The sequence below is a fragment of the Mastomys coucha genome, unplaced genomic scaffold (assembly GCF_008632895.1).
Source record: "Mastomys coucha isolate ucsf_1 unplaced genomic scaffold, UCSF_Mcou_1 pScaffold8, whole genome shotgun sequence".
Taxonomy (NCBI): Eukaryota; Metazoa; Chordata; class Mammalia; order Rodentia; family Muridae; genus Mastomys; species Mastomys coucha.
In genome coordinates this window covers 31,930,593-31,951,733 of record NW_022196914.1, presented here as the reverse complement: position 1 = coordinate 31,951,733, position 21,141 = coordinate 31,930,593, and the positions used below count along the sequence as shown (strand labels likewise).

The window sequence follows — 21,141 nt, the reverse complement described above, 5'->3', positions numbered from 1 at the left end:
AGGAAGCAAATTGGTTCCTGTGGACAAGAACATTGTCAGATTGCTTGTCTGCAACCCAAATGTTTGTTGGTCCTTCACACAGCCCAGCTGATGTGGTCTTCAGTGTGGAAACATCACTGTAGCATAGGAGTTACAGGAGTGAGAGGCAGGGAGGACACAGACAAGGTCTGTCTGCCTGTTGATGCAGAAATCACCCTTCTGATACGTCCTGCTCAGGAGCCCACCATGTGTGCCACTCCTGGGTGTGTCCTTCCCCTACAGAGATGACTTATATCTCAAAATAGATAATACCTCATCTCACAGAATCTCTGTGTAATTTCAGATGTGGATTAGTACTTTGCTTCTAAGTTAACTCAGTCTTACACAGATTTAGTCAATCAAAGATTTATTCACAAGCAATAGTTAAATAACAATGTCTAGTCATCTGAGATAATTACTTCTTCTCAGTGATTAGTTTCAAATTAGAAATGAAGGTTGAGATTTTTATTGTTTGAATTATTTGAAGTTGAATGTGAGTAAGAGTTCGTAGAAATGATACATTTTTAAATGTAGTCTTACTTTTCTAGCAACGTGACTCATTGGTAGAGATTGGCCTGGCATTCACTAGGCCCTGGGCATGGTCCTCAGCACTGCTAAATAGATAAAGACTCATCTGCATTCACCTTAACACTCACAGATACTGCAATACAGACTGCGTAGAAATCATGTCAACACTTCATTTTTTCCCACCTGTGATGTAGAAGTAACCTGTAAACAGATTAAATCTGTCTCTTCTCTTCTGCACAGCAGAGTTGGTGATGGAGAGGCCCTTAGCTAATAGGTTGATCCTCATCTCTTACCTTGAGTCTGAATGTGCACAGTTAACATGGCCATGTGGTGGTATGAACAATGTGGTTGACAGTAGGACTGGCAGGCAGAGGAGGAGGGATTCCCGTGGAGACTCTCCCTGCAACACTTGAGTACCAGATGGTAATTTTCTGCACAGGTGAGCTGGCAGAAAATGAAGGAGTCTCTTAAAGGTGAGAAAGGACAGGGAAGAGGCAACCACAGAGGGAGTTCTGGAGCTGGAGCTGGAAATGGTTGCTCTTGTGGGAAAAGAGCTGGGGATCTGGGCAAGTGGCTATTCTACTCACTGATTGGCATCCTCTGTCCAGCAGGAGTTGGATGTGGTGGTATAGGCTGGTAATCCTAAACTCAGAGGGTGGAGACAAAGACTGGGAATTCAAAGCTTGCCTGGGGTATGTGAGACCTTGCCACCACAAAAAGAAAAAGGGAGAAAGAAGGGTTGTTATAGACAAACTTTCAAGGAGCATGGCTTCACATACCTACAGATGTGAAAACGTGAGAAGCCCGAGAAAATGCCCCAGGACAACCAGCAGAAACGACTGCATGGGGTCAGGAGACTGCATTCGTTGTGTATCAGGCTCAGAATACAAAGCAGCAGGGAGCTCAGCATGTTCAGAGGTTAATAGGGGCATGAAGAGGAGAGCTTGCCAGAAGGAGAGATTATAAAATTTTTAAGAAGGCTTGAAGGACATATGAAGCTCCTAGAAACACAAAGATATGCTTCAAATTATAAAGCTAAAATGTTGTGTAAAAATAACCATACACACATACCACACACACACTAAGACTCCCACAGACACACTACTTAAACACATACCTCACACACATACACACCACATACACACAGGCAGGGACATGCACATACACACCAGGAAGCAGCTCATAAAAACACAATGATAGAGCGTGGAGGGTAAACAGGGTGTCTGTTCTGTGTGTAGGATGTAGAAAAAGAGACTTCCTTTCAATGTAAACTTGACGTATATGTCACAAAATCATGTGCTTTTTTTATGTGAATGTTAGAGCTTGTGTGGGGAAAAAGAATGAACTCCAGTCTAGAAATGGGGCAGCTTCTTCTGATGCCCAGAGTTATACTCACTTTTGTAGGAGCAATAGAGAAATCTTCTGTGTGCAAGGGCAAGTGGACTTGATGTGAACTTAGGCAAACATAATTATAGCACAGTTTATAATGCTAAGGAATCCCCTAAACAGCCAGCCCTTCCCTCAGTCCTCACCTCAGGTCCAGGATGACAAAGATTAGATAACATTGAGAGCCCCCAATTCCACAGTTACTCACTAAAGCAGGGCAGGAGAGTGTATGCTGAGGTCAAAGGCCTTTGATACTCTGAGCACAAATGGACCCAAGAACCTTCTGTCTGAGAGTAGCAGACTTGGCTGAGGTTGCAGGTGAGCACACAGAGCAAGCTCCCCACAGAGACCCAGAGGGAAAGCTAAGGCTTCAGCTCCCCTGTCCTGTACACCACAGTGAGATGTCTCCTGACCTGGCAGCTGGTGGTTTCCATAACATAAAGAAAAAAAAATGTTAATTCTGCAAGTGCTCAGAAACATAGTATCCCAAAGTGGGAAATGCTGAGCCAGCTTACATAGTGTGTGAAGGTGGCTCTCTAGAGAAGCAAATGTTTTTCCAAAAGCTCAGACCCAGCTGGACTACAGATCAGGATTAATTAAAGTAAAACTTCCTTCAACAGCCAGGTTCTGATGGCTCAGGAGACAGCCATGGCTAACAGTAGGAGTCTCTATGGCTCAAAAGTTGGAATTGTTTGATAAGTGTTCCTACAATATCCAGGACTAGATGGCATGATCTTTTGAATAATATCTAGCATGTGTGAGGACATGTCATTGCTGCATGAAATGGGACATATATCCTTAGAAATGAAGAGTTTTCCGGGCTGCAAGCTGGACTGACTCACCAGATTACCCTGTGAACTCTAGGGCTTGCTAATGAGTGTTTGTATCCCTGCTATTCAGTTCTGTGAGCAAATACCTGACAAGGAACAAATTAAGGGAGGGAGGGTTTATTTTGGCTCACAGGACATAGTCTATCGTGCCAGGGAAAGCAAGGAGGTTGGAGTGGCCCTTGGCTGTTATGACGGGAGCATGAGGGAGGCTGCTTGCTCACATCTGTGTGAATCAGAAAGCAGAGAAGGGGTTCTGGTTCTCAGCCGTCCTCCTTTATTCAGCTCAGACCCCTCCCCCCAAGCCATGGGATAATGTGGACCTACTTCAAGTGTCAGGTCTGTAATTTCCTCTTTAAACCCCTCACAGGCACATGCAAAATCGAGTCTCACAAATGCTTTTGGCATTTATTAGCCCAGTCATCACTCATGATGCCTCACACTTGTAATCTCTGCACTAGGGAGGATTGCCAGGATGGCAAGGCCACTCTAGGCTAAAGAGTCTCAAAAGGCAAAAGGAAACAAATGACAAGAAAAACAAACACAGACAATAATGAAAGATAGCACTGACTTAAGAAGGTGGCCCTAGGATACAAAGCAATGGTGTCTAACGTGGGAGAAGAGAAGAAAAAAATAGGTGACATTCAATGAGATATCACTGAGAGCAAATCTGGTGAAAGACATCAATCCACAGATTCAAATCACCCAGAAAGTGCCAACGAGAGCAGACGAAGCTGTTGGGCACACATGAGATGACTGCTGGAAACCAAATCTGAGCAGAAAGCGCATAGGGAAGCAAGGAAGCTGTGAGCACTGTTTTCAGCAGACAGAGAAGCCACCAGAAACTATGAAAACCCATCTTTAGAGTACTAAAAAGACACATGAATGTGAATACACACAAGCACCAACCTGGAATTCCATATCCTGCAAAACCTAGCCTCAAATGTGAAGATGAGCTCTAATATTACCCACTGTGAAATATAACTTCTGAAATGAAATTACAAAAAGCAAGTGTATCTTTGATTATCAGTAGTCATTGGTGCTATTGATTGCCAGCAATTGATTACCCAAAGGAGTGTAATGGGCCAGGGGAACTTAGGTCTTACTACTCCACAGAGTGTGGGACTCCTGCATTGATGATCCTGATCATCACTGCCTCTCTCCTGATTATGCTGCCTTGCTGCTGTTTGGAGGCTGTGATCATGGAGGACATGGAATCTTTGGCTGGCAAATGTACATGAGTCTACTCTTCTCCTGAGATAAAAATAGTTAATTTAAATAAGGCAAAATGAGTACATGTTCAAAAGACAAAAGGTAAGGGAATTTTCCCCCATCATTTCTCTCCAAGTATTAGTAGAATAATTTTCTTTGGCTGGAGAGACAGTTACATAATTCCAAACCTGAGTCTTTAGGGAGCAATGGAGAGCCCAGAATAGCACACATTTGTGAATATATGAGCACGTGTGAATATATGAGCACTGAGTAATGTGAGATACTGTTCATCACTGTCTGTCTGCCCCTCTTCCTCCTGGTGTGTGTGTGTGTGTGTGTGTGTGTGTGTGTGTGTGTGTGTGTGTGTGTGTGTGTGTATACATGAGTGTGTATGTCTCAGACCTAAATGTAGCCCCAGCAACTGCACACTGAATTTCCACATAGCCATCCTTGCACATTTCAGATGAGCTAGTAGCTTCCATAAGAATATGGACTTAGTAGTCAAAAACACCCTCCTACCCAGTCTTCCTCTCTGTTTCCTGTCACCTGAGGCTTAAAATGAGCGAGTGAGAGGCTATCAACTGCCATGTGTCTTTGTGTCCCTGGTGTTCTGCCTGTGTGCATGTAGCTAACAGTCCCTTTGGTTCATTCTGCTAGATATCCAATCACAGAGATATAAGGTCTGAATAATGCAGTCTGTATGTGTGGCATTCATCTGTCAGTAGATCTGTCTGTGGCTCTATCACCCATCTTGTATTCTGTGTGTCTGTCATTCATCAGTAGATCTGTCTGTGGCTCTATTGCCTATCTTGTGTTCTGTCTGTGTGTCTGCCACCCATCCCATCCATCAGTAGATCTCTCTTATGGACTATTGCCTATATTGTGTTGTGATTCTCAAGACCCAGACCACCTCTCTCTAACTAGTTATAGAAGACCGAGACCAGCACACTGGCCACATCCCCTGGCACCAGTCACTCATCCAGACTTGGGGAGATAGGCAGCCTAGTGTGAAATATCGTTTATTTGGAAGAAAACATTTCTGAAGTGATTGATGGGCTTGGCTCCCAGCTGGCATATTTGGGGACAAAGACATTCATATTTCTGAGTCTAGACTTCTTAAAGTGGGGGTGGTGTTTTCCTTGCTGTATAATTCTTCATGATGTGTATGTTCATTATTTCCTCAGTGAAAAATTGTGGGAGACTTCAAGGTTGTTAGGCTGATCCACTCCATCTCAGGGTCTGTGTGATTTTTAATCACAAGGTGCCTCTTTGTCCTCAAGGGCGGTCACCCTGCTGATTGTGCTCTGGTGAACTCAGCAGCCAAGTGAAGATCAGGCTTTCAGGGTATGCTATGGATTAATGCCTCAGCAGAGACAGGTCCCAGACAGGCGTGAAATACAAATGCTTTGTCCAAGCCACCTGGATAATTGTGTCCTAATGTGTCCTAATTTGCTTTCTGTTGTAGTGATAAACAACAACAGCAACTTGGGGGAGGAAGCACTCATTTCAGCTTACACACTCAGGCCACAGTCCATCCCTGAGGGAGGTCAAGAAAGGAACTCAAGGCAGGGACTATGAGGCAAGAACCAAAGCAGAGAACATGGAGAAGTGTTATATACTGGCTTGCTTCCCTTAACTTGCTCAACATGTGTTCTTAGACAACCCACTGAGTGAAAAAAAAAATAGGGAAAAAAGAAGGAAGGAAGAACAGAAGGATGGACAGACACGGCTGTCCTATGGTGGAGGAAGAGAATGCTTATTGTACATAAAAAGCAGAGTACAACCTGAGGCAGAGACATCAGAGAGAGTCCAGAGTGGACCTCACCAGTCTGAGCTGAGCGATGTGAGAAAAGGAGAGAGGGGAGAGGCATTGGAGACCAAGATCGACAGCCAAGAGACTGGCCAAGAGACCTGAAAGGTAAAGCCCAGGTAACTAAAATAACTGGATTATTCAGGGAAGGGCAGCTGTGGGGAGGGGCAGTCCAGCCCTTGGGCTGGAAAAGTTTAGAGTAGGGAACAGGGAATGCCAGCCAGAAGGACCCTGTAACAGTGGGGACTAAAGGATGCTGGGAGAACTTGGCAGCAAGGTCTGCTTTGATATGTTAAATAAGTACCTGTCTTTGAGACCTAACACTCAGTCTTGCCAGGGGTGGCACTGTTCACAGTGGGCTAGACCCTCCATATCAACAATTTAAAATGCCCTATAGCATGTCTGTACACCAATCCAATGAATACATTTTCTCAGTTGAGATTCACTTTCCAGTTAATTCTACCCTGTGTCAAGTTGAAAAAATATTAATTAACATTCCAAGTCTAGTCCAAGTAGACAAACAAAAGCACATGGCCCTTCCATCTCTCTGACATATCCCTCAAATTTTGCAAAATCCTCTGATTCTGTGTCTTCATCCAAAAAGTTCCTTTTGGTAATCCACCTCACCTTCATTAAGGGCCCCTGTCCTCCTTGCTCAGGACTGCTTGCACAGAAGTCCACATAGGACCCAGCTGCAGCTGCTGTGCTGTGTATATGTGTCAATACCATCAGTAGACTGCTGTGAGGAGAGAACAGGAACCGTCTCCCAGCTGGGGCAGATGGCACAGGCCAGGGCAGAAGCTCAAGTGAGGCATAAGTGGGAGAAGGCAGCAGGGACAGTCCCAGAGCCCTCTATGAACTTCAGTCATGCAGGGATGCCACAGACTCAGTCCCCACCCTCCTTGTGTGTGCCAATCTTGATCCCTACTCTCCTTCCTGCTCTCTGTGAGTGGGCCTGGGCAGGATCAGGATATCTAGCCCACCCAAAAACCCAGCAGAAGCCTTTAGTCACATTCCACGTTGGTTGCACATTCTGCTGCTCATACATGCTTCTTGCATATTAATAGCTTTGGTTCAAGGCCAGGGCTGGTGGCATGGATCAATATCATCAATATCATGGACCAAGCTCAGTTCCTGCCAGCCCCACCTACATCTTGTATTGTGACCCTCCATGCTGGCTGAGGATTGTCTCCAGAGGGCCAGGTCTGCACTGGGTAACAGAGTAAGAGATGTCCTTCAGATTTTTCTTACGGAACCCATAGTTGGGGATCCCTTCTGCTCATTGTTTTGTACAAATGTCAGGCTGTTCCAATGCAACAAAAGACAATCTTTCCTAGACTTCAGTTGGGAGGCTCTACACTTTCTTACCCTACTCCAGACTCTGTGGCCCTCATTATGCATGGATCCCCACACACAAACTCCATCTCCCCTCGTCCTTCCCAAGGATGTGCACAGGATTGCTCCTCTAGGCTTTTTGACGAACAACTACATAAAGTGGCAAGTTAATGTCTTAGTTATGTTTGTGCTGCTATGACTGCAGTCCCTGACTGGGACAAGGAAGGAAAGACTTATTTTGACTCTCCGTCACATTGAGTCTCAAGTCCATCATGGAAGGGAGGTGATGAGAGCCATAGCAGCCCCTCATCTGGTGTCAGGAATGTGGTAAAGCCTCCTCACATCATGCTGTACACAGAAGGCAGAGAGCTGAGATACCTCTAATAAACTATGTCCACCAACCCAGGACCACTTCCTAAGGTTCCCATACCTTCACAAAATATTACTATCTACCCAGCAGCAAACACTCAAAATGCCCCCCAACATGTCTGACTCAAGCTCTACAATTCTCATAACTGCAAAGACTCATTTTTTTTCCTTACTAGAAAATGCATCTAGTCCAACTCCAAGAGCAGCCAATAGTTTAAAAGATCCAGTGTCACTCAAAAGCCTAAATTCAGAGTCTTTGCTAAGACTCAAAGCAGTCTGGCAGCTTCACCTTGTGAAACAGAAAACAATGTCACAAACTTCTAACATGAGATGTCACATAGTAAACACTTTCAATCTGAAAAGAATGGAAACTCAGAAGAGAGGGGGACTGAGGTCCAATAGGACTCACTCCACCCTGGAGCTCAGAGGTCACATGCAGAACACCTGACACCCACGGCCTTGTCCTCTGTGGCTCACATCGCCTCTCTCTTACCCTGACTTCACTCATTGCCTGTAACTTCCTTTTGTAGGCTTTCCATGTTCATGGTGTTTCCAACATCCTGATGTCTCCATTTAAATCTATGCCTCATCCTGGCAGCTTTATACATGGCCCTCTTTTTTAAGAGGGGTGTGTGTGTGAGTGTGTGTGTGAGTGTGTGTGTGTGTGTGTCTGTAGTGTTCACGTGCCAATGGAGGACATACAGAACTTTAGACCTTAAGCTGCCTTGTGGATGTTGGGAACTGAACCTGGGTCCTCTGCAATGGCAGCCATTGCTCCAACCCCCTTCTTGCATTTCTGTGGGGAATCTGACCATGACACATATTCTCTGGCCTCAAGTTTTGTTTTGATTTTCCTCCTAGAATATTAATGGAAGCCTTCATGAACCTCTGAATCTTGCATTTTCCTTGCATGTAAAATTCACACTTACACAAGAAGCACCATGATTAGCCTGAGCAGAGATTGCCCTGCTTGGGCCATGGTCTGAGTGGCTAAACATGGGAAAACATGACTTGAAATGCCTTCTTGAAAGCAGGAAAACCTGGACAAACTCTCTCATCAGAGGAAAGCATTTTAAATATGTTTATGGTTTTATTTCCTGGGGGCTGGGGGTCTTTCAAGTCTGTGAAATCTCACAAATATATAGAATAACTTCTTTCTACCTGTACTGTAATTGTCCCATTCTTGCATCTCTGTATGAGACACTAACCTGTAGAACAGGATTTTCTCTGCAGCTTTATGTGGGTTCATCTGGCAAGCTGCAGTGTTTGTTTGTTTGTTTGTTTGTTTTTTTCTGCATCTTTTTATTCTGCTTTTTGCTCTGGGTTCTCACGATAAACCTGACTAAAAGCCTCTGGCTGCAATCAGGCCACAGCATGAATGCTATGATTTCTTAACTTACTTCTTGCCCAGCCTCATTCTAATTCAGGACACAAGTAAGAACCTAAAACAAACCACCACCTCAGTTCAGTCCCAGTAGGCTCCTTGTTCCTGGCTGGAACCCCATGAGCAGGGCATCCCTGCACTCTGGTGATCCTTTGTTCTCCCAACTCTTCCTTGGCTTCTCTAGTCCACAAACCAGGTCTACAAGACAAGAACCACATGGTCTGGTCTAGGTGCACAAGGCTCTCTCACTTCTCTGAGTTGGGTACTTCTATGTTGTTGTGACACTACCTCTCTGAAACACATAAGGGATTATTGATATTTATTTTGACTCCTGATCTCATGGGTCTTGGTCCATCATGGCAAAGGAGGCCTGTGGAGGAGCTCAACTCATACACACTTTCACCGGGGAAGGTACACATTGTGGAAGACCAGGAAGTACGTGAGAGCCAAGCATTCACAGAATGAGCTGTATTGATTCAGTGACTTTTTTTCCACCTGTTACAAAATAATTGAGGCCTGATGGCTTTATAAATAGCACATTTACTTATTCACACTTTTAGAGTCTGGGGTTCAAGGTCAGGCAGCCTCATCAGTTTGGTCTCTGATGGGGGTCTTATGGTAGGTGACATCACTAAGGTGGGATTGTGTGTACATAGGATGACTATGGCCAGAGAGAAGGCCAGGGAGCCACAGGGGAAAGGATCACTTTTTACAGTAACTATCTCCCTTTGAGGAACTAGTCTGCACCCTGGAGTATTCCACTCTAAATGGACTGCCCCTAGGGACCCTGCCACATCCCCCTTTGTCCTGTCTGATAATAGTCCCATGCCCTCTGCCTGTGATCACAATGGAAATCAACCTCCAGATATGAGCCACTGGGAACAAATCACATTCAAACCAGGTCAGCAGCTAACATCCCTGTCTTCAATAATTCTAAATTGCCCCCAAATGGCTAACTTCCTATGGAAAATGTTGATTTAGTCTATGGTTAAAAAACATGGCCTCTGTACCATGGTGAATAGTTTGTGGAAGAATGGGAGAGGCAATGGAAGTCAGGTGTTACTCAGTTACTACAACAATTTTCTGTTTTCTTGAGATTGGAAAGTTGCTTATAGAATCCGTAAGTCAAAAGGAACAGAATATAATAAAATTGAGTAACTTCTCAGGGCTACAATAAAGCCAGCACACCGCGCATTGTGTTAGGCATACCACCAGCTTCCAAAAACAAAAATTTATCAGGGTGACACTTCTGCATTGTTAAGGATCTTGAAGGATAATTTAATGGCAAGCATTCTGCAGTCCACTCATTTTATTGATTCAAATATAGCAAAGGACTTATGGGAAATGTCACAGGGAAAGACTCACTCAGGACCAGAGGCTTATGGGAGATGTCACAGGGAAAGACTCACCCGGGAGCAGAGGCTGACACTTAGGGATTATTGTGCTGCATATACATGCAGAAATGAAGAAATCCAGGGATGCACTGTAACTCAACAGACTGAAGAAAGAAGCCACCATCTACCTTTGCAGTGGTCCAGCCTGTTTATTCACTTTATGGGCATGTCTTGGGAATGGGGTCCACCGAGAATGGACCTCTGAGAGACCCACACATCTCTAACCCACATCCAAACCACACATTGCACAGGTCTTTTCAAGTCCTTTACCTGCCTGTGGAATGGGGAGATGCCATACCACATCTGTGGGTGAGTGTGTTTGGACAGAAGCAAGTTCTATACACAGTTAGTGCACAGGGTAAGGTGCCACTTATCCTGAGAGTCTCACAACAGCCTGGGACACAGTGTTGAGTATGAGTAACCCATCTTCCTTCCCCAGGGCCTCCTGCTCCAAGCAGGGACCCTAGCAATGAACTCACTTCATGGATCCAATCTTCTCAGCTGCTCTTCCCAAGTCAAGGAGCCATGACTCTTGGACACTTAATCACCAAGGTGCCCAAGGGCAGTGCAGAAGGGAGCCTGGGCAGCTGGGTTTGGGGTTTTTGGCTGCTTTGTGCTCTTGTATGGAAGACTCAGTTGGTGGTCAGCTTAACATTTTATAACCAAGATCACTGATCACATCTGTCATTGCCATGTGATGCATTTTAAAGGTAACATGTATTATTCCTCACAAACAATTGCTGATGAATTGAAGTACATAAAACAGTGTGGGTACCACAAGCCTTGGGTATCTGGAGAAACAGGACAGTGTATCAGGTGGCACAGAGTAAAGATTTCAAGGGCTGGTTTCAGTGTCCCGTGGAAATCAACTTTGTCCTTAAAAATAAGTGGAAACACGGTGTGTTTTAGAAAATTGCTTGTCTGTTCATTAGAATCCACCCTATTCTGTGTTTTTCTTCATTTTCTGACTCTGCATCTACAGCTTGTGTTCCAGTCTCCAGCCACCATCAGAGGGGAGTGTGGGAGGGGAGCATGGGAGGTGAACAGGTAAGAAAGCAGGTGCAGTGACATCCTGTTTAGATCTTTGACATGTTGTGCGATAACCCTATCTGGTCTCCCCAACCCCTCAGCCTAACTCCCACACACAGATACCCTGAAGCCTCATCTAATCTGAGACCCTCTTACAAAGAGTGTCACCTCCACCTCAGTGTCTTCAGCTTGGGGAGCCAGGCATGCATGAGGGCTTGCAGGAGCTCCTGTGTGCACATGGGCTTGCAGGAACTCCTGTGAGCCTGCCAGGCCCCAGCACATTCCTTCTGAAACATGGGTTCTATCTCCCAGTCATTCATCTCACTCTTCTTCTCTTTCCAGGCTTGACAGTCATTCTTTCTGATTCCTTTGTCCTGTTAAATCACCCCTCATTTGGCTCTGCATTCTAACTGTAATATGGCTATTATTCTAGCTGCCCTTGCTGTCATTCTCTGTCTATGTGCATTTGGGAGATAATCCAAACTATGAATATTGTGCTTCAAATTAATAGTTTTCTTAATTACAAGACCAGATTTAGCCACAGAGGCTACAAATGAAGCTGGCATACTCATCTGTTACTGGTGTCACTAGAATCCTTACAACTCTCTGGAAACACATGTGGCAGTCACCCTCAGGAGCCTCCCCTCATTAATCCTCCTTCACCCAGCAATTGAACTCCTGAAAATCCCATCTGTGAAATAAATCTCAAACCTAAGCACAAGATTATGGAGATATTCAGGATAGCATTCTTCATAATTATCCCCAAATTATCCCGTAATAGTAAAATGACCTTAAAAATGGAGAAAAGATTCTACAGCCTTGCAGTGCATGGATCAGTGTGACTGTGACTGAATAGACCTATGGGGATGCATTATTGGGTGAAAAGAGCTGAGATGGGCTCCCATCCCATCTATGCCCAAATCCCATGTTCCTCAAGTTCTGCACACTTAAGGGCCAGGGCCTCAGAAGTGCAGACAGCAGTCATGTGTTTTGCTCACAAGCTCTGTGGGCCTCAACATTGTACAGAAAGGAGGTCTGAGCTCTGGCCTCTTAAAATGGAATAGCTAGGTTACCAGAGAGAGCTATAATATGGACCCAGAAGCACTGAGAGCTTCTTCACTTAGATGCCAGGTCCTTGGAGTTGGGCTGTTTTAAAGGTGTGCTCACTGGGACAGTTGAATGTCTGCTGACAAGTGGCCTTACAATATGGCCTGGTCTTCTGGCTACTGGAGACTTGCATCAAAGAAGGGTAATTCTTTGTGTGTGTGTGTGTGTATGTGTGTGTGTTTGCATGTGTGTGTGTGTGTGTGTGTATGTGTATGTGTATGTGAAGGTGTGTGTGTCTGTCTATATGAGTGTCTGTATGTATATGTATGTAATGTATATGTATATATGTATATGTATATGATATATATGTATATGTGTGAGTGTATGTATGTGTTTGTGTGTGAGTGTATGTGTCAGTGTCTATGTGAGTATATGTATCTGTGTCAATGTGAGTATATGTATATATTTGTGTTTGAGTATATATGTGTGTGTCTATGTCTGTGTCTATGTTAGTGTGTGTGTCTGTATGTGTTACATGTGACTATGTGTCTGTGTTTGTTTCTATGTGAGTATATATCTATGTGAGGGTGTATGTGTGTGTCTGTGTCTGTCTATGTGAATGTGTCTGTGTCTATGTGAATATGTGTGTGTGTGTGTGTGTTTCTCTGTAGATATATGTCTATATCTATGTGAAGGTATCTCTGTGTGTGTGTGTGTGTGTGTGTGTGTGTGTGTTTGTATGATTGTGGATCTGCATGTGTAGTATGCAAGGGTACACATATATATGCAAGCATGTAGAAACAGAAGATGTCCCCAGTTTTCAGTCCTCCTCGGGTACCAAGCATATGCCCTTATCCCCGGGTTCTTACATATGTACTGGGGGGTTGCATGCAAGTCCTCATACCTGAATAAGAAGACTTTACTGAGGAAGCCTAAGCCATAACCTTACCCTAGAGAATGGGAATTCTAAAACGGACTTCCACTTAGAGAGCAATTAGAAGCTGCAGGGCATTTATGATGCCACTCTAGCGGTTGTAGATACTTACTCCCATCACTACTGACTGAAGCCTAGTGCCTCCCTAATCCCTGAGAAGCTCATGTATCATGAAGTTCATCAGAAGAGCACAGTAGTAAGGGCATCACTTCCAGCTTTGCACAATGACCTCTGACTCCATCAATTCTTCCATAATTGCAGGAGGAACTATATCTTATTCTATTGCAGGAGGGACTGCATTGTATTCTCAGCTTCTAGAATGCATCTATAGGAAGCATCTTCCCTTGTTTGATTTTTGAGGATCTATTAACAGAAATTAAAATCAAAAGTATGAGTTTTGAGATATATTAGTTACCATCAATGCTTACTAGACCCAATCCTAGGAAGGCCCCAGGAAGCAGATCTTTTATAGTCAGTGTTTGTTTGCATCCACATGAGGATTTCATGAGAAATGACCTGTGTAGTCATGGGTAATACACAGAGCATTGCACAATGCATACACCATGGGATATCCCTTTAACAGAAACTTTGAGCAACAGTTTCCCATGCATGAGGAGTCTGTGCATGTTCCATGTAGATGAATTTTAGCCTAGGACTTTACTTGCATTTGGTTCATCCCACAGAGGTGGGCCCAATGGGCATGGAAGGGGCCATCTGCCATTTCCTTCAATTTTACATATTTAGAAGTTAAATGTATATTTATCAGTCACCTTTCCAATAGTCATTTACAAATCTCTACCATGTTTTTTCTTCTGTGGCTATGCAGTGATACTTGAATGTCATTTCTGCACTTAGATGGCAGCTCACTGTGTGCATGCGCTGCTCTGTGTAGATCACAACATATGGGTTGGGATATGCAGAAGAGTTGGTGGTAAAGTTTGCATGAGGCATCTCATATTGCTGCTCAATTTCTTACAGGAAGAAAGTCCATATGTGTACTAATTCATACTTATTTCTACAATAATGTTTGTCTGTTTTATGTTAATTCACATTCTGGTTTCCTTTTCATTGTTGCAATAAACACAGTGACCAAAAGCAACTTTTCCAGGTAACAATCCATCACTGAGGAAAGTCAGGGCAGGAACTCAAGACAGAAACCCAGAAGGAACCAAGAACATTGCTAACTAGCTTGCTAGATTATATAGCTCTGCCCACCTGCCTAGGGATATGGCCCATAATTGGCAGAGCCTTTCTGTATTAATCAACACTTTCAAAAGGTGTTCTACATGGACCTGGGCAGATGTCTCAGTGATGAAAAATGATTTGTTTCTTTTGCAGAGAACCTATGTTTGTCTCCCAGGTCTCATATGGCTGTTCTCAGCTATCCATAGCTCTAATTCTAAAGAATCTGGTGCCACCTTCTGACCTCCATGATCACCAGGCACACATATGATACACACACATACATATAAGCAAAACTCCCACAAACACAAATCCTTGACATTAAGAACAGGTACACATGTGATACATACACATATATGTAAGCCAAACACTAATATAGATCTTTGACATTAGGGCAAGGCACACATGTGATATACATATATACATACATACATACATGTAGGCAACACACACACATACATTTTATGTAAGGTACTATTTTCCCCTCAAGAAATATGAGGTTACTGAAGTCTGAGAATATACAGAGGTCTCCACATGCTCCCAGCTGGGAAGTAGGGAGGGTGAGGGTCACTTACAAGTAGGCCAAATTCCAGAAAGATGACACCCAAGTATGACTCAGGACAGTCATCTTCTGGATGCAGGTTATTAGTTCCTTCATCCCAGGCATAGACAAAGCCAATACCCCCTGAAGAAAGACAGCAAATGCTCCAATCTTAGGGGATCTCTCCCCTCATGCCAGGTTCATCCAGGAATGCCTACAATCCCAGCACTCAGAGGTAGCATGAGGATTGCCACATGTTCCAGGTCACTTTGGTCTACATAGTGGATTCTAGGACAGCCAGGAGTACATAGTGACACTCTGTCTCAAAATAATTAAAATTAAATAGATGTGAAAGCAAGCAGCAATAACTAGAAGCAGAGACTGTTGACAGTGTTAGACACAAACAGAATTAAAAGCCAAGTTGAAGAATCTCCACAGAGAGTGAGAGAAGAGGTAAATACAAATCCTGAATGAAGGCCTGAAGGAATAAACACTGGGAAGCTCAGCAAGCATTAAGGGGGTGTTAGCAACCCTGAGGTGCTGACATTTATATAATCGGCAATTCCAAGAATAGGAAAAACTACAGACTGGATCAGGAGTTACCATGATGGAGAATGTTTCAAAATAAACAAAGGTGTTTATTCACAGGTCTAGGCCTGCAGACTATGATCACAACATGATATCACCACACTAGTTGGGACTGACTGCTCTGAACAACATGGTATCTACCACACTTAGATGTGACTGCTTTGGTTTTTCTGTTGACTATATTACATGTACGTTTTAAAAGTCTGTGGACTGGAGAGATGGCTCAGCGGTTAAGAACACTGACTGCTCTTCCAGAGGTCCTGAGTTCAATCCCCAGCAACCACTTGGTGGCTCACAACTATCTATAATGGGATCTGATGCCCTCTTCTTGTGTGTCACAATGGGATGCTCATATACATTAAATAAATTTTTAAAAATGTCTGTGAAGTACTTAGGAAAGTAAAGATCTGGTGTTGAGTGATAGAAACATAAGCCAAAGTGATATGATTGACATATTGGCAAAGGGAGTTCCATGGGCCATGTGCAGACAGAGTGTGTATCCAATGCACACAAATGGTGTGCTGACAAAGAGACTTCCACACAAACAGAACAGCTGTATATCCAACTCCAATTCTTCATTACAAGGGAGAAGGCAGGGCTATAGAAAGTTGATGGCTTTCAAATCATACATGGTTTGTATCTCAAGTCAGTTATGTTGGACAAATTAACCTAATTTTCTTTGTTTAAAGAGATGCTAGTACTTCCCCACCAAGGAAGTGGATCCCTTGCTCCTCTCTGAGTCTCCCTTCCTTAGCAAGGCCAGTACTCTGGCCCATTGCTGTGTGCATGCAGAACAAGGATGGATAAAGACATGCAGGACATTCACTCTTACTAAATCTGTGACCACTGGACTGAAGTGAGCCCTAGTCACTGCCTGACCATTGCACTCTCAGGCACTTTCATCAATTCTTCCCTGATCCTTTATTTTACTTAAATTTTTGCTTTAGTTTTAAAGATAAGAAAGAGTGATCAGAAAAGACATTATATTACCTTGTCTCATCCATCAGCCCTGCTAACTAGGGCACCCAGCCTGTTCCCTTCTCTCTCCTGTTATTGCTTCCAGCCCTTCTGTCCGGTAGGAGCCTGTTGTGGGTGATTCTCCCACACTTCCCCATTTTGGTCAATTACATACTTCCCACTGGGTCACTTTCATCAAGAAGAGAGCATGTTACAATTTCTCACATTCAAAACTTTACATGGGAGCAACCAACCACTTCCTGATTGGACTTAAGGACAGATATAGGATGAAATTTGAAAGGGGTGATGTTTTCTAACCCAACTAGTTCCCAAGTAACTGAGATGGAGACTTATAGATTTATTCAACAAGCTTTGAGCACAAAAACTGAGTAGATATTCCCAATCCTCTATGGTACATAGCTAGTTCCCAGCCACAGGACCCAAGTCACTTATATTCAGTCTCTCCCTGGCTCACACTGCTGAAGCTGTCTGCCCTCACGGATAACTCTTTTGGTACTCCTCATCAGGCCCACCTCATGGTGACTGTCTTCTTCTTCATCCATCTCATGGCCCTTTTTCTCCTGAAACCTCACCTACTTCAAGACAAACTCCTTCTTTCTGGCTCTTCTCCCTGGAATCCCTGGCTAGGATCAGACCTCCAGTCTTCCTATCGCCTCTGCCCAGTTATCAGCTGTTTGGATTTTTATTAAACAATCAGAGATAATTATACTTTATTGATATAGGAGATTTTTCCAATATTCATGACAATGCCTGAGTCAAGACTGTGACTAGATCTCAGGGCACAGAAGTCAGCATCTGAATACAGAGTGCACAAGACCCTCTTCTAACAGTGGACCACTCTGCAAATAAAATCCCATACATGGCACTAATACTGGCTCAAGAGCCAGTATTAGACAGGTCACAGACCCTAGGGGAGAACCTACAATCACTATTCTGCTAAATGGACACAGTATTAAAAGAAGTCCTAATGATCTATCATTATACCCAGGGATACAGGCATTTCTGATCCTTCATTAGAGAAGCTTCTGTTCGCAATGGATGATGATCAACACAGAGGCCAACAACTGGTCATGGCACAAAGAACAAAAGACTGCAGACATCTCAGCCCTAAGGGGTTCATGTATACCACACCCTGTCCTCCCAAGGTGCAAGGATCAATACAGAGGGGATCAGAAAGCATATAGGAGCCAGAGATGGTGGTGACCACAGGGAGACAGAGCCTTCCAGACACCGCAGGCAGCTGCAGTATGAATTCATAACAGGTAAAATACCATGGACCAGACCTGTGCAAGCCTAAACCATACCAAATCCCAGCATGGACAAAGGAGTAGGGTATAAAGCTCCATATCCATCTGAGGAGCTCTTGGCAGTTTCCAACCTCTGAGACAGGGAGAGTCAATTTTCTCTGAAAATGTTGCCCCCAGTAAGTTGACCACACTCCAGTGAAAGGCCACACATCCAAGAATACTCAGCCAAAATCAGCCTTTATGGGAGAAATGAAGGAACAAATTTTGGTAGAAACAAACGGGTAGGCATCTGAGAGGAGCTGGGGAAGAAAGAGAATAATCAGAATATGCTGCGTGAAATTCTCAAAGAACTAATATAAAAGAAGAAAATAGTGAAGTGGGACCCAGCATCTGGAGCAAGGCCAAAAGCTGATGACCTCTGACTTTTCATTTTCTCCTACTGTTCTAGAGGCCAGAAGTCGATGGCTTCTGGCAATTTAACTCTCTCATGCTATACTGGGGCCAAAAGTTGATGACTTCTAGAAACTGACTCCTGCTAATAGCAGCAGGAGATTAAGGGAAAAAAAAACTTAGTTATTTGGACTCTTTACTCCTTAACTTAACTCTTTGTGCACCCGGGGAGGCGGGGAGGATAAAGAGAAAGTAATGCATATGTGTGTGCACCACGCACGAGCACACACACACACACACACACACACACACACACACACACATAAACACACACACATTCAGCCATCCTGACCACCTGTTTCATCAATTTCACAAATGAACATGCACACTTTTATATACATATACATATACAAGTACCTATATATATATATATGTATGTACATATGTATATATACATACATATATATATGTACATACATATAGACAGTCATATATACATATTGTACACACACACACATTTGGTGGATGGAACAGAATCCCAGTAGCCACATTTTCTCACTCAGCCTTTTGATAGCTTCCGAGACAAAAGATCTTTATAAAATTACTTCACAAATACAATGTTACACAATAGGGGAATTACAAAAGGATGCTGATAGTAAGGTCAAAGAAGTGTTTCATTCTATATGCTCATTATAATTTCAAAACAACAGTTTCACATGGCCTTGCTTCATCATGGTGCATACCCGTGGCTTCCTTCATCCTTGGACCTGACCTAGAATGGATGTTTTTCCTTGATCACAAATCTGTCCCAAGTCTGTTTCTTTTCTCAGTGCAATTTAAGAAAGTTCATTATACTTCTTATTATGAAGCATTTACTTACTGTTTTACGAGGAGGGGACACATCCTATTCTTGATTTTAACATTATAACATCTTTCTGGCCAAACAACTAAACCCATCTCCTTAATCTTTCTTCCTAAATTTATTTGAATCAAATCAGGAATTCCATAAAGTCATTAACTCATCTAAACAGCATTATTGTATGAAAGGACATCTTCATATTGATCTCTGGGAAATTTGCCCAATAGGGCGGGTAATGCCCAGGAATCATTAAGCTATGTAATAGTGACAGGAAAGGCCTATTAGCAGTGAGAAGCAATCCTGGGATGAAGTCTCTGGGTCCATGCCTCTCAGAGCACACCCAGAATAAGCATGCAAAATGGTGGGCCATCTCCAAAAAACTCATTGGCTTGGCATAAGCCTTCCTATATGGCTTCTCTCGCCTGGTTTTGCTTTTCTTCCTGTTTTTTTTTTCGCAGCAGCTGGCCTAGTTTTCATTTTAAAGCAACTGAAACCAGGTGTTTTTCTGTACTACTGCAGAGGTCTCGGGGGAAGGACACAGGTGTTGGCCCCAATGTCACACCCAGGGCTTGAATCTGAGTGTTCCTGTTCTGTCTAGCAGCTGCTCCTCACTGACCTCCTTCCTCTTGAAACACTCCAGACACTTCTAAAACCACATCTGGCTTTGTTCTCACCTCATGGGTTCTCCTCTCACCTCTGCAGTCTCCTTTGTATCCCAGTCTCAACACTTCAGCATGCTTTGGCTTCTGTCTTCCAACTCTGCTCCTCTGCCCCTTGCTTCTGTGTACTGTGCATTGACCATTTGCTTGATCATTATGTCTCCAGCCATGGAAATCATCCTGAGGTCACATCATATTGCTCATGCCACAGACAGCATCTGGAATAACTAACATCTCTCATTTACTACGTCTATAACGCTCCTACCAGCAACCCTTTGCCACCTTCCCCACGTGCCATAATTAGTGTACATATTGATGCCATCTACCCAGATTTCCCAGGTCAGGACTGGTCTGATTGTTCTCTGCTTTCTCTCTTCTGCACAGCCTACTTTCTCAGAGAGTCATTATAGCTGTGCCCTTACCATGTATCCTGAACTCTCCAGTCATTCTCAAATCCAAGCGACACCAGGAATAAGCCAGCTTCTACCTCATCTGGGCTTAGTACCCTTGAGGCTTCCAGCAGACCTCAGTGAGCTGCAGATGCACCAGAGCATACATACCTTCCTCTGTGGTGCACTTCCTGTTTTGCTTACAGTGGAAACCAAAGGTCTGATGTGCTGGCATGTCCTTAAGCATCCAACTTGTGCCTTCTCCCATGTCCAACTTTTCCCAGCCAGCCAATCTACTGGCCTCAAATCTGAAGGTCCACCTGGACATCAGGATCTTGACTCAGTTCTCTACCCAGACTACTTTCCCAGGACTATAGTGAGAACTGCCCTTAATTCAGCTCTTTCTGCTCCTCTTTGTCACAGAGATACCCACCTAAGCATCTTTCCTCTGCTGTGCATCCATCCCTACTGTCCTCATCCTTAAGTCTAGTGTTTGTTATTAGTTCTCCCATTTGTTGCCTCCTCTCTCCTCCCTTTGTGCAGACTTCTCATCTATTGACTGGAGACTGGTTCTGCAGCAGTCTTCCAGCATCTGAAGTGAAGCAGAGACTCAAGAATATTTTGTGAGTGAGTCAAGGTGATTGCAAAGGCCCTGGGGATTAGAACACACTTGTGGATTTTCTGCCAGCACCTTCACTCTCTGAGAACTGAGCCTTGTCCCAAGATCGATTAACACAGGTGTCTGATTCTCCTCCTGCTGTTGCTATTCATCACTCAGGGCCCAGAACGAGATTTCTGAGGGGTGCATGTGGAGGCCAGTTCTTTCCTCCCATCATATGTGTCCTGGAAATCACACTCAGGACATCAGAATTGTGCCATGTACCTTTCTTCATTGGACCATTTTGCTAGATCAAGGTTAGAAGTTAACCACAACCCTACAGCAATAAGGTTCAGTGCCAGAAATGGCAGTGGGAGAGGGAAAGAGAGATGATCAGATCATTTTGAAGTGTCTCCCTTCTTCAGTGGGTGTGGTGC

At 43.9% G+C, this 21,141-nt stretch overlaps 1 long non-coding RNA gene across 1 annotated transcript in view; it reads left to right on the top strand.

Moving 5' to 3' along the window:
* Positions 1-11,242: 11,242 nt before the first annotated feature.
* Positions 11,243-21,141, top strand: part of LOC116083687 — a 33,333-nt gene continuing 23,434 nt past the window's right edge. Inside the window, exon 1 of the long non-coding RNA XR_004115863.1 lies at positions 11,243-11,310. This is a non-coding gene — a long non-coding RNA (uncharacterized LOC116083687). The remainder of the gene's footprint in view (positions 11,311-21,141) is intronic.